Consider the following 10,535-nt stretch of genomic DNA (forward strand, 5'->3'; position numbering starts at 1 on the left):
CAGGTCACTTATCCATTCTTCTTCCTCAGTTATTCTGCTATTGATCCCTTCTAGAGAATTTTAAATTTCATTCATTGTGCTGTTAATCACTGTTTGTTTGCTCCTTAGTTCTTCTAGGTCCTTGTTAAACATTTCTTGTATTTTCTCCATTCTATTTCCAAGATTTTGGATCATCTTTACTATCATTATTCTGAATTCTTTTTCAGGTAGACTGCCTATTTCCTCTTCACTTGTTCGGTCTGGTGGGTTTTTCCCTTGTTCTTTCATCTGCCGTGTGTTTCTCTCTCTTCTCATTTTGCTTAACTTACTGATTTTGTGGTTTCCTTTTCACAGGCTGTAGGTTCATAGTTTCCTTTTGTTTTGGTGTGTGTCCCCAGTGGCTAAGTTTGGTTCAGTGGGTTGTGTAGGCTTCCTGGTGGAGGGGACTAGTGCCTGTGTTCTCGTGGATGAGGCTGGATCTTGTCTTTCTGATGGGCAGGTCCACATGTGGTGGTGTGTTTTGGGGTGTCTCTGGCCTTAATATGAATTTATGCAGTCTCTCTGCTAATGGACGGAGTTGTGTGCCTGTCTTACTAGTTGTTTGGCATAGGGTGTCCAGCACTGTAGCTTGATGATCATTGAGTGGAGCTGGGTCTTGGTGTTGAGATGGAGATCTCTGGGAGATTTTCACCATTTGATATTACGTGGAGCTTGGAGGTCTGTTGTGGACCAGTGTCCTGAACTTAGCCCTCCCACCTCAGAGGCACAGCCCTTACACGTGGCTGGAGCATCAAGAGCCTGTCATCCACATGACTTAGAATAAAAGGAAGAAAAAGAAAGAAAGAAAGAAAGAAGAAGATAAAATAAAATAAATTTATTAAAATAAAAATTAAAATAATTATTAAGGAAAAATAATTTTTGTTGAAAATATGTTTTAAAACTAATAAAAAAACCGGACAGACAGAACCCTAGGACAAATGTAAATCCAAATCTATACAGAGAAAATCGCACACAGATACATACACATACACACTCACAAAAAGAGAAAAAGGGGAAAAAAAATATATATCATTGCTCCCAAAGTCCACCTCCTCAATTTGGTATGATTCATCCTCTATTCAGGTATTCCACAGATGCAAGGTACATAAAGTTGGTTGTCGAGATTTAATCCGCTGCTCCTGAGGCTGCTGGGAGAGATTTCACTTTCTCTTGTTTTTTCGCACAACTCCTGGGTTTCAGCTTTAGATTTGGACATGCCTCTGTGTGTAGGTCACCTGCGAGTGTGTGTTCTTCGCTCAGAAAGTAAGGGGTTAAAGGAGCAGGTGATTCGGTGGCTCTGGCTCACTCAGGCCCTGGGGAAGTAGGAGTACGGATGCGGGGTGAGCCTGCAGTGGCAGAGGCCGGTGTGATGTTGCACCAGCCTGAGGCCTGCCGTGTTTTCCCAGGGAAGTTTTCCCAGGATCACGGGACACTGGCAGTGGTGGGCTGCACAGGCCCCCCAGAGAGGATGTGTGGATATTGACCTGTGCTTGCACACAGGCTTCTTGGTGACTGTAGCAGCAGCCTTAGCGTCTTATGCCCGTCTCTGTGGTCCGCGCTGATAGCCGTGGCTCGCGCCCGTCTGTGGAGCTCATTTAAGCGGCGCTCTAAATCCCCTCTCCTCCTGCACCAGGAGACAAAGAAGCAGGAAAAAGTCTCTTGTCTCTTAGGCAGTTCCAGACTTTTTCCCGGACTCCCTCCTGGCTAGCTGTGGTGCACTCGCCCCTTCAGGCTGTGATCACACAGCCAACCCCAGTCCTCTCCCTGGGATCCGACCTCTGAAGCACGAGCCTCAGCTCCCAGCACCCGCCCGCCCCAGCGGGTGAGTAGAAAAGCCTCTCGGGCTGGTGAGTGCTGGTCAGCACAAATCCTCCATGCAGGAACCTCTCCGCTTTGCCCTCCACACCCTGTTGCTGCCCTCTCCTCCTGGCTCCAAAGCTTCCCCTCTGCCACCTGCAGTCTCTGCCGGCGAAGGGACTTCCTAGTGTGTGGAGACCTTTCCTCTTTCACAGCTCCCTCCCACTGGTGTAGGCCCCATCCCTATTCTTTTGTCTCTGTTTTTTCTTTTTTCTCTTGCCCTGTCTAGGTACGTGTGATACTTCTTGCCTTTTGGGAGGTCTGAGGTCTTCTGCCAGCGTTCAGTAGGTGCTCTGTAGGAGTTTTTCCACATGTAGATGTATTTCTGATCTATGTGTGGGGAGGACAGTGATCTCCACTTCTTACTCTTCCACCATCTTGAAACTCCTCCCCATTTGTTTATTTTTGTTTTTCTTTCCATTTCTCTAGGAGGTGGGTCAAAAAGGATCTTGCTGTGATTGATGTTGTAATGTGTTCTGCTTATGTTTTCCTCTGCGAGTTTTATAGTGTCTGGCCTTACATTTAGGTCTTTAATCCATTTTGAGTTTATTTTTATGTATGGTGTTAGGGAGCATTCTACTTTCATTCTTTGCCATGAAGCTGTCTTGTTTTCCCAGCACCACTTATTGAAGAGGCTGTTTTTTCTCCATTGTATATTATTGCCTCCTTTATCAAAAATAACTTGACCATATGTGTGGGGGTTTATCCCTGGGCTTTCTATCCTGTTCCATTGATCTATATTTCTGTTTTTGTGCCAGTACCATACTATCTTGTTTACTGTAGCTTTGTAGTATAGTCTGAAATAAGGGAACCTGATTCCTTTAGCTCCGTTTTTCTTTCTCAAGATTGCTTTGGCTATTCGGGCTCTTTTGTGTTTCCATAAAAATCGTGAATTTTTTTGTTCTAGTAGTAGTGAAAAATGCCAGTGGTATTTTGATAGGGATTACATTGAATCTGTTGATTGCTTTGGGTAGTAGAGTCATTTTCACAATGTTGATTCTCACAATCCATAGAGTATGGTATGTCTTTCCATCTGTTTGTGTCATCTTTGATTTCTTTCATGAGTGTTTTATGGTTTTTGGAGTACAGGTCTTTTGCCTCCTTAGGTAGGTTTATTCCTAGGTATTATATTCTTTTTGTTGCAATGGTAAATGGGTGTGTTTCCTTAATTTCTCTTTCAGATTTTTCATTAGTGTATAGGATTGCAAGAGATTTCTGTGCATTAATTTTGTGTCCTGCTACTTTACCAAATTCATTGATTAGCTTGAGTAGTTTTCTGGTAGCATCTTTAGGATTTTCTATGTATAATATCATGTTGTTTGTAAATGTGACAGCATTACTTCTTCTTTTCCGAGTTAGATTCCTTTTATTTCTTTTTCTTCTTGATTGCTGTGGCTGAAACTTCCAAAACAATTTTGAATAATTGTGGTGAGAGTGGACAGCCTTGTCTTTTTCCTGATCTTAAAGGAAATGTTCAGTTTTTCACCATTGAGAACGATGTTGCCTGTGGGTTTGTCATATATAGCCTTTATTTTGTTGAGGTAAGTTCCATCTGTGCCTGCTTTCTGAAGGGTTTTTATCATAAATGTGTGTTGAATTTTGTTGAAAGCTTTTTCTGCATCTATTGAGATGATCATATGGTTTTTCTCCTTCAATTTGTTAATATGGTTTATCACATTGATTGATTTGCATATATTGAAGAATCCTTGCATTCGTGGGATAAACCCCACTTGATCATGGTGTATGACCCTTTTAATGTGCTGCTGGATTCTGTTTGCTAGCTGAGGATTCTGTTGAGGATTTTTGCATCTATGTTCATCATTGATATTGGCCTGTAGTTTTCTTTCTTTGTGACATCTTTGTCTGGTTTTGCTATCAGGGTGATGTTGGCCTCGTAGAATGAGTTTGGGTGTGTTCCTCCCTCTTCTATATTTTGGAAGATTTTGAGAAGAATAGGTCTTTGCTCTTCTTTAAATGTTTGATAGAATTCGCATGTGAAACCATCTGGCCCCAGGCTTTTGTTTGTTGGAAGTTTTTAAATCACAGTCTCAATTTCAGTGCATGTGATTGGTCTGTTTATATTTTCTATTTCTTTCTGGTTCAGTCTTGGAAGGTTGTGCTTTTCTAAGAATTTGAGGTTGACTAGTTTATATTCCACATGTGATTGAGATCAGACAGTATTTTTTTTCTCTGTCTGGCTTATTTCACTCAGCATAATGTCCTCTAGGTCCACCCATGTTGTCACAGATGGCAGGATTGCCTTCTTTTTTAAAGGCTGAATATTATTCCATTGTATGTATATACCATGATTTACTTTTCCATTCATCCAGTAATGGCTATCTATGTTGTTTCTATGTCTTGGCTATTGTGAATAATGCTGTGATGAACATAAGAGTGCAGGTATCTCTTTGAAAATCATGATTTCAAATCCTTTGGATAAATATCCAGAGGTGGGATTTCAGGATCATATGGTAGCTCTATTATTATTTTCTTTGTGAAACATATGTATTGTTTTTCCACAATGAATGTACCAACTAACATTCCCACCAACAATTTACAAGGATTCCCTTTTTTCCCAACCTTGTTAACACTTCTCTTTTTTTTAAAAAATAATAGCAGTCCTAACAGGTGTAATGTGATATTTTGTGCCTTTGATTTTCATTTTCCTGATGATTAATTGAGCACTCTTTCATCTACTTGTTGGTTATTTGTACATGTTCTTTGGAGAAATATCTGTTTAGGTTCTTTGCTCTTTTTAACCTGAATTATTTGTAGTTTTGCTATTGATTTATATGAGTTCTTTACATATTTGGGGTATTAATCCCTTATCAGATATGTAGTTTGCAAATGTTTTCTCTCAGTTCACATTTTCATTTTGTTAATTGTTTCTTTTGCCATGCAGAAACTTTTAGTTTGATGTAGTCCCACTTGTTTATGTTTTGTCTTTGTTGCATGTGTTTCTGGTATCATAGCCAAGTAATCAATGACAAGACCAATCTGAAATACATTCTCCCCTATGTTTTCTTCTAGTAGTTTATGATTTCAGGTTTTATGCTTAAGTCTTTTATCCATCTTGAGTTGATTTCTGCATATGATGTAAAATATGGTCTAATTCCATTGTTTTACATGTGGATATCTAATATTTTCAACACCATTTATTGAAGAGACTATCTTTTCCCATTTTGTACTCTTGGGGCACTAATAAAAAATTAGTTGGCTTTGTAATATAATTTGAAAAATTAATATGGCTTTGTAATATAATTTGAAATCAGGAAGTCTGATGTCTCCAGCTTTGGTCCTCTTTGTATGATTGCCTCAGCTATTTAGGGTCTTTTGTGTTTTCTTTTGTATTTTCTATTTTTGTGAAAAATGTATTGCAGTTTTGATAGGGATTGCTTTGAATATGCCGACTACTTTGAGTAGTATGGACATTTTAACAACATTAATTTTCTAATGCACCAACATGAGATATATTTCCACTTCTTTGTGTGTTCTTCAATTTCGTTCATCAATGTTGTATAGTTTTCTGAGTACAGGCATTTCACCTCCATAGATTTATTCCCGAGTGCTTTATTATTTTTGATTCAATTGTAAATGGAATTGTTTTCTTAATTTCTCTCTCTGATAGTTTGTTGTATTTATATAGAAATGCAACAGGTTTCTGTATATTAATTTAGTACCCTGTAACTTTAAAGAATTCATTTATTTGTTCTAATAATTTTTTGTTGGAATTTTTGAGATTTTTTTTAATATAAGTATCATGTCATCTGCAAATAGTGACAGTTTTACTTCTTCCTTTCCAATCTGGATATCTTTTCTCCCAAGCCAAACTGTATCCAGCTTTATTAAAGATACCTTTTATAAACCATCATGGTATTTCAGGTAGGACATGGGCAGATAATTGTTAACAGTATACAACAATTTTCAAACTCCCATTTTCAATGAACTACCAAAATCAGAAATCCACTATAAAACCCAATGAAGTCTTCATGTGATGCTCTGAACAGGGAAAGTTTAGAGTGTGGGTTGACATTTCACATTTAACATGTTATTTAACAACTTTTTACAAGCCAACCCTGACTTTCAGGAAATGGAAATGGAAATGGTAGAAATATCAATCTGAAGACCCACAATCTAAAAAAGGAATCGTTGCTCTTTTGAGGGATGCTATCTCAATGGTGACACTGGAAAGTCCAGATTGCCTGACATACTAGTAACCAATTTTGGGGGGTCAGGTTCCAACAGGTCTCTGGGTTTAAGGGAGTTAAGTCTATGCTGAGGGTGGAGAGGGAGAAGAGCACCTAAAAACTTATTTTAGTTGTTCCATACCACAAGGAGTTTGTGCCAACATGGCTAATGTGTGTCAACATCAAGGAATCCCTCCTTCCTGGGAACCAAGAGGAAGTGTTTCAAAACTGGACAGGAAAGGTGTTTTTTCCCCCACATCAATCCAGCTTCAGAAATATTCTATTAGTGACATGTGCCCTTCCCAAAAAAACAACAATTAAATGTTCTGTGTGCTAACAACATAGCTTTAAAAAAAGTAAAACAAAATTCTGAATTTTTATAAAACTTGATAAAAAAATAGTATTTCAAACTACTGTCACCAGAAGTACACAGTTATCAAAAATGCACACACTTCACTTGGCATCTCCAGCACCTTCAGCTTTCTGTACCTGGTCTGTTATGACATTTCTACTTTTTGCAGGGTTATTCCCATCCTTGTCAGCATCAACTTTCCCCTTTTTCCCTTTGGGTACCTTCTCTCCCTTCTTTGCAGGGGCCTTTTTAAGCTTGGGCTCTGGCTTTGGAGGAGCAGGTTTAGCAGATAACCTTGCAGATCTTCTCTGTGGTTTGTCCTTCACCTTGGCTTTATCTCCTTTAGCATCCCCTTCAGCATTTCTCTTGGGCATGGTCGCAACGACAGTGAGATGTAGGCAATGAACACAGGAATACAGTGGTGCATGGGCTTTGGTCAGTCCAGGGATCGCTCTTGTCTTTTTTGCACTGCTCCTGGCTAGATTTTCTTTCTTTTTCTTGCCTAACTGCTGTGGCTAAGACATCTAATAATATGCTGAATAAAAGTGGTAAGAGTGGGCATCCTTGTCTTGCACCTGACCTTAGAGGGAAAGCTTTCCTTTTCACCAATGGGTATGATATTAACTGTGGGTTTATAATATATGGTCTTTGTTATATTGAGGTATGTTCCCTCTATACTCACTTTGTGGAGAGTTTTTATCATGAATGGATGTTGAATTTTGTCAAAAGCTTTTTCTGCATCTATTAAGATATTCATGTGAGTTTTATCTTTTGTTTTGTTAATGTGGTGTATTACACTGATCTACTGATGTTAAACCATTTTTACATCCCTGAAATAAATCTCACTTGATCATGGTATATGATCCTTTTAATGTATTGTTGAATTCATTTTGCTAATATTTTGTTGAGGTTTTTTGCTTCTGTGTTCATCTGGGATATTGGCGTATAATTTTCTTTCTTAATAGTGTCTTTGTCTGATTTGGTATCAGGGTAATGCTGACCTAATAAAATGAGTTTGGAAGTGTTTCTTCCTCTTCAATTTTTTGGAATAATCTGAGAAGGATGGGTGTTAACTCTTCTTTAAATATTTTGTAGAATTCACCTGTAAGCCATCTGGGTTTTTTTGGAGCTTTTGGGGTTTTTTGAAGTTTTTTGATTACTGATTCAATTTCCTTGCTAGTAATTGTGCTTTTCAGATTTTCTCTTGCTTCACGATTCATTCTTAGAAGATAGTATGTTTCTAGAAATTTATCCATTTCTGCTAGGTTGTCTAATTTCTTGGCATATAATTTTTCACAGTATTCTTTTATGATCTTTTGTATTTCTGTGGTGTTGGTGGTAATTTCTTTTCTTTCATTTCTGATATTATTGGTTTGGGCTCTTTTTTTTCTTGATGAGTCTGTCTACAAGTTTGTCAATTTTTTTTAAACAGAGAAAACCACTTTTAACTTCTAATTTTAAAAAAAATTTCTCTTGCTGCTAGTTCCTTCCCCTCAGCCTGAAAACATGTTTAACTCCTCTCCCATTTCTCATCCTTCAGTTAGTGGTATTATATTTTTTATCTTATTATCTTTTATTCAGGCAAGGTAGACAGTAGAGAATCATCTTTGAGTCTTCACTTTTATCAATTCATCATAAAATTCTACTGACAATATCATTCTACTTACTTATGCCAGGCACATTTCTAAGTACATAAGCTGTGTTTTCCCAATCAGTCTTTCACTACACTGCATTATTCTTGTTTTACATGTAAGAAAACAGAAACTTTGGGGTTCACAGCTAAGTGATGAAGTCAGAATTTGAACTCAAGCCTGTTTATTTCCAAAACTGTGTCTTGATGTCTTTTCAATTTGTCCTCTCCTGTCTTTTTCCACTGCTGTTGCTCTTGCTCACATCATCACAATGGAAGCTCTGTTAGCCAATCCCCAATTAGTCAAATCACCTCATTAACAATACTTTCCAATCCTCTTTCACACTCATCATTGGAGACTAGTAGGAGATTGTCTGGTACATTGAACTTTCCTGGTCCCAACAATTTAGTTGTATGTTTTTACCAAGAAACAGTTGTATTTTTTCCACAAGCCAGTCAATGCAGTTGTACTTTTCATTATGTTATAGTATTTAATTAAATATTATGTAAACCAATGAAACCTGAGTGTGTAAGAGAGCTGTTCCTATGAAAACTAAGTTGTAATTCTTTGGAAGACTTGGTGAGAGTGAGTGGCTGAAAATATTATAATTCAAATAAGTATGAGAAAGGTGAACCAAACATAATTGGGAAAAGTTCATAAACATGTCTTTAAGATTCTGCACTTGATTGCTCTTTGCTGCAATTTAAAGAAATAGAAATATGAGTGTGGCTCATGCAAGAAAAATGGTACAATTCCAATTAGCAGACTTATACTCAGAGGAAGGGCCTTGGCACTGTATTATACAATTGCTGGATGAGTGTACTCATATACGTCTCAGGTTAAAACTATAATCTCTAAGGTAAATGTATATATCTTTTCTTAATTCCTTGCTTGTTAAAGCAAATGACTGATCAAATTCAGTCCCTGATTTCATTGAATGAGAGGTCTTCCACCTTATCTTCCATTATTTTCCAAATAGTAACAGTACCTTTTATCTGATCCCCTAATCTTTAGCCATCATTTTCTCCATTCAGTTAACAAATACTTTTAGGAGCCTACTAATTTCCAGCATTACCTTCTTAAAACTCAGATCTAAACCTCTCGCTCCTTTACTCACAATAACTCAGTGCCTTTCCATGGTCTACAGAAGGAAGCTAAAATTACTTAGGAGAATACTAAAGACCCACAAGGATCCGATTTCCACCCCTCATTTTAAAATAACTATTTTATTTTTATTTTATTGCAGTATAGTTGCTTTATGTATACATCTATCCCCTCTTTCTTGGATTTGCTTCTCATTTAGGTCACCACAGAGCACTGAGTAGAGTTCCCTGTGCTATACAGTAGGTTCTCATTAGTTATCTATTTTATACATAGTATCAATAGTGTATATATGTCAATCCCAATCTCTCAATTCATCCCACCCACCCCAAAAGGATCATACAAATTTGTCAATTTTTTTTATCTTGAAGATAAAACTTCAAGATAAAAGTTAAAGATAAAAGAGGTGGTTGACGAACCACCTCTTAGTTTCATTGATCTTTTCTATTTTTTGTCTCTATTTAATTTATTTTCACTCTCATGTTTATTATTTCCTTCCTTCTAATTTTGGTCTTTACTTGTTTTTCTTTTTCTAGTTCTTTCTTTCTTTATTTATTTATTTTTGCGGTATGGGGGCCTCTCACTGTGGTGGCCTCTCCCATTTTGGAGCACAGGCTCTGGATGCGCAGGCTCAGTGGCCATGGCTCACGGGCCCAGCCACTCTGCGGCATGTGGGATCTTCCCAGACCGGGGCACGAACCCATGTCCCCTGCATCGACAGGCAGACTCTCAACCACTGCGCCACCAGGGAAGTCCCTCTAGTTCTTTTAAATGTACATTTAGGTTGATTATTTGAGATTTTTCTTGTTTCTTGAGAAACAAGAAAATAGACCAATAGACATCTATTGGTTTGAACTTCTCTTCTAGAACTGCTTTTGCTGCATCCCATAGATTTTGGATTGTGGTGTTTCCCTTTTCATTTGTGTCAAGTTATCTTTTATTTCCTCTTTGAGTTCTTCATTGACATATTAATTGTTTAGTAGCATGTTGTTTAGTCTCCACATGTTTGTGTTTTTTGCAGTTTTCTTCTTGTAGTTGATTTCTAGTTTCATACATTTGTGTTGGAAAAGATGCTTGATATGATTTCAGTCTTCTTAAATTTATTGAGACCTGTTTTGTGGCCTAGCATGGGATATATCCTGGAGAATGCTCCGTGTACAGTTGAAAAGAATGTGTATTCTGCAGCTTTTGGATAGAATGTTCTCTATATATCTATAAGTCCATCTGGTCTGCTGTGTCATTCAAGGCCAGTGTTTCCTTATTGTTTTCCTGTCTCAGTGATGTCTCCATTGATGTAAGTGGAGTATTAAAGTCCCCTACTACTATTGTATTGTATTATCTTATTTCTGTTAATATTTGTTTTATATATTTAGGTGCTCTAATATTGGG

At 37.6% G+C, this 10,535-nt stretch overlaps 1 pseudogene; it reads right to left on the reverse strand.

The window, feature by feature from the left end:
- Positions 1–6,484: 6,484 nt before the first annotated feature.
- LOC137216310 (non-histone chromosomal protein HMG-17 pseudogene) lies at positions 6,485–6,828 on the reverse strand (annotated as a pseudogene).
- Between the last annotated feature and the right edge of the window lie 3,707 nt (positions 6,829–10,535).

This window comes from Pseudorca crassidens, chromosome X, assembly GCF_039906515.1.
Source record: "Pseudorca crassidens isolate mPseCra1 chromosome X, mPseCra1.hap1, whole genome shotgun sequence".
Lineage (NCBI taxonomy): Eukaryota > Metazoa > Chordata > Mammalia > Artiodactyla > Delphinidae > Pseudorca > Pseudorca crassidens.